This window comes from Octodon degus, unplaced genomic scaffold (assembly GCF_000260255.1).
Source record: "Octodon degus isolate 3935 unplaced genomic scaffold, OctDeg1.0 scaffold00195, whole genome shotgun sequence".
Lineage (NCBI taxonomy): Eukaryota > Metazoa > Chordata > Mammalia > Rodentia > Octodontidae > Octodon > Octodon degus.
This window is the reverse complement of record NW_004524771.1, coordinates 4,551,533-4,555,472: the sequence shown is the minus strand read 5'-3', so window position 1 is coordinate 4,555,472 and position 3,940 is coordinate 4,551,533. Positions and strand designations below refer to the sequence as shown.

Genomic DNA, 3,940 nt, shown 5'->3' with positions numbered 1-3,940 from the left:
GGTGGTTCCTGCCTGAAATTTTTTTTTTAGGCATGGTGGTTCCTGCCTAAAAATCTAGCACCCCAGAGGCAGAGGCAATATATTCTTCTCAATCTAAAGCCTAGATGAGCCTGGCCAGTGCAAGGGCCTGAGTCTAATCCCTGGTTCTGCAAAAGAAAGAAAGAAAGCCTAGCTGAAGTTATAAACAGAGACCCACTGTAAAAAAAAAAAAACAGCAAAGTACAAATATATGTGTATAATATTAGAAAAGTATAATAATAAACTTATATTAATTTCCAAATATAATGGTTTTATATTTGCTTTGTGAGACAGGATTTCCCTTGGAAGTTTACTGTGGCTTTGAACTCACTATGTAGTTGAGGTTGACCTTAAATTCATAGCAATACTCCTGCCTCAGCCTCCGATGTGCTGGGATTTTAGGCATGCTCCACCACACCTGGCATGAAGAATAAATGTTTGGGGGTTTTTAGTAGTGTCTTAAAAATTTTATTGGTACATTTTAGATAATCATAATGATAGCATTCCTCATAGGGAATTTGCTTCTGTATGTGACATAACTTGCTTCTTTTATTCCCATTCCCTTCCCCTCCCTTCAATTTATCTGCCCCTCATTATTTACAAAAAAATTCTTCCATTTTTTTACTTCTAGTCTCTTTTCTTCCTTTTTCATTCCTTCCATAGAGTGCTCTGAAAGACATATTAGAAAGAGATAATGAAGACCACAAATGCAGGAACACCAATAAAAGGAAACTGCTAGGCAGGACAAGCAATTAAACAAAAGCAGAAAGACACGGAACAAACAAGGAAACAACAAGAAAAAGAAAAGCCAATACATATCAACTGGTGTAGTTGATGGGACACTGAGGCAGGTGGTCCCATGGGTGCTAGAGAAACAGCACCTGAAGGTAAGGGATAACCCTGGGGAATGGCTGACAAGGACCCTAGCCTTGCCATGGCTACCTGGAGCCACTCTCTTGGCAGCTTGGAAGGCTCCAGAGGACTGGGAGATAGCCTGTTTGGAGCTTGGGGATGTCTTGCAAGCCTTGGAAGTGACTGACAGAACAATTCCTACCTTCACCATGAAAGAGCAGGGCAGGTGGCTTGGCTGTTTTTCACTTTCTTCTGCTCTGTACATCAGGAGGTGGGTGGCCTATCTGTTGTAGGAAGATAGAGGATGACCTTGAGCAAGGCTAGCTGCTGTGGAGCTCAGGCTTTGAGTCATAGGAAACGCTGCCTCCTCCAGAAATATCTCCAGAATAAGTCCTCATGTCTGAGAAAAACCCTGGGAAAATCCCCTGGTTTTGCATGCTAGGATGGCTAGTCATTAAAAAGTGGAGGTAGAGGAAAACCTAGCCCAGGGAGGAAGACTGGAAGGGCAAACTGCCTCTTCCCAGCACACAATGTACACAACCCATGCAGTCATGGAGCTGCAGGAGCTGGCAAAATAATTAAAGAAGAAAGTGGGTTTAAAAAAGTGCCTGTATGACTGCCATAGCTGTGGAACAACTGGGCTGATAACATGCAGTTAAGCCCACAGGAGATGCCCCAAATAGCCAACACAGGCAGCACTCTATGAGATAGGTTCTGCAGGATATGCAGAGGACAGCCCCAGAAGTAGATAATCGGCTGTGATAAGTAGCTAATGGTAGCAGTTTGCCTGGTTTGGGAGAATCCAGGTGGTCTGCCAGAGCAAATCACTGTATAGACTTGGCAACTGTGCTATGGGAAATGGGCATGTGGCAAGTGATGTTTGCAGTGCACTACCACACCCCAGACGAGGAGCTGCTGACAGCATGCATGAAGGACATGATCCTGGTGAGTGAGAGGGCTGGCGCATCTTGTTAAGTGGCAACCCTTCCAGCCCCCTTCACAGATCATCCAACCCATGATGATGTGGCTGTCTTGGCCAGAATGGCAGATGTGAAAGTAAAGCACCAAGGTAAGGCAATATCTTGGAAAACTGTACCAGCAAAGGAGATAAACAAAGGGGACCACCCAGAAGCAGCTGCCAGGCTCCTTCTCTGGTCTCCTTCTTCAGTTTGCCTGCCTCCACCATGTCTATAAGGGTGACCCAGAAGTCCTACAAGGTGTCCAATTCCAGCTCTCGGGCCTTCAGCAGCCTCTCCTGCACCAGCGGGTCTGCTTGCTACATCAGCTCCTCCAGCTTCTCTAAATGGGCAACAGTGGCAGCTTCTAGGGCGGCCTGGGGCTGGGTGGCTATGGCAGGGATGGTGGTGTGGGGAGCATCACAGCCGTCCAGGTGAACCAGAGCCTGCTGAACCCCCTGAACCAGAGGTGGACCCCAACATCCAGGCCATGCATATACAGGAGAAGGAGCATATCAAGAACCTCAACAACAAATTCTCTTCCTTCATCAACAAGGTTTGGTTTTGGGAGCAGCAGAATAAGATGCTGGAGACCAAGTGGAGCCTTCTGTAGCAGCAGAAGACATCTGAGAGTAACATGGACAACAGTTCAAAAGCTACATCAACAACCTCTGGCAGTAGCTGGACACACTGGGTCAGGAGAAAATGAAGCTGGAGGCGGAGCTTGGCAACATGTGGGGACTGGTGGAGGACTTCAAGAATAAATATGAAGATGAGATCAACAAGCATACAGAGATGGAGAATGAATTTGTCCTCAGAAAGAAGGATGTGGATGAAGCTTACATGAACAAGGTGGAGCTCCAGTCACGACTAGAAGGGCTGACTGGCGAGATCAACTTCCTCATGTAGCTGTATGAAGAGGAGATATGTGAGCTTCCGTCTCAGATCTCAGACACATCTGTGGCACTTTCCATGGACAACAGCCGCCCCCTGCACCTGGGTGGCATCATCACCGAGGTCAAGGTCTAGTATGATCGCCAACCGCAGCCAGGCCGAGGCTGATAGTATGTACCAGATCAAGTATGAAGAGTTTCAGACTCTGGCCGGGAACCATGGGGATCTCTGCTGCACAAAGTCCGAGATCTCTGAGATGAACTGCAGCATCAGCCACCTGCAGGTGGAAATTGAGGCCCCCAAAGGCCAGAGAGCATCCCTGGAGGCTGCCATCACTGATGTCGAGCAGTGTAGGGAGTTGGCCATTAAGGATGCCAGTGCCAAGCTGGCCCAGCTGGAGGCCGCCCTGCAGAAGGCCAAGCAGGACATGGCCTGGCAGCTGGGCAAGTACCAGGAGCTCATGAATGTCAACCTGGCCCTGGACATCGAGATTGCCACCTACCGCAAGCTGCTGGAGGGCGAGGAGAACAGGCTGGAAGCTGAGATGCATAACTTAAGCATCCACATGAAGGCCACCAGTGGCTATGCAGGAATGGTGAGCTCACCCTATGGGGGCCTCACAAGCCCTGACTTTGGGAGACTCCAAAGCCCTGGCAACACCTGCACCAAGTCTGCTGTGGTTGTGAAGATTGAGACCCGTGATGGGAAGCTGGTGTCTGAGACCTCTGATGTCCTGCCCAAGTGAATGAGACACAGCAGCTGCTCCCAGCCTGTACCTCTCCCAAGGCTGCCCCAGAGCCCGTGGGGAGACAGCTGTACAAGGGAGCATTGGGAGCAAGAGACCCATCTGAGGCTCAGCTTAGCCCTCAGCCCACCCTTGGGGGGACATTACTGCCTGGGGTACTCTTTCTTGCCCATGCCCTTTACCAAAACCCAATTCAATTGTTTTTTCCAAAATAAAGCCTAGACAGAACCAGTCGGGAGAGAGGAAGGCAGCAAGGTAGTGTTGGAAAGTACTATAGTTTGTGTGGACAACAGTGAGTATACGTGCAGTGGCGACTTCCTCCCTACTTGGCTGCTGGCACAGGAGGATGCTGTTGACATCGTCTGTCACTCAAAGACCCGCAGCAACCCTGAGAACAACATGGGCCTCATCACACTGGTCAGTGACTGTGAAGTGCTGACCACCCTCACCCCTGACACTGGCCACATCCTTTCCA

The 3,940-nt window shown here is 49.1% G+C and overlaps 2 pseudogenes; both read left to right on the top strand.

Annotated features, from left to right (window-relative positions):
• Positions 1-2,054: 2,054 nt before the first annotated feature.
• LOC101590164 lies at positions 2,055-3,465 on the top strand (annotated as a pseudogene).
• A 399-nt stretch (positions 3,466-3,864) lies between these two features.
• The window catches only part of LOC101589765, an 8,343-nt pseudogene continuing 8,267 nt past the window's right edge, over positions 3,865-3,940 (top strand).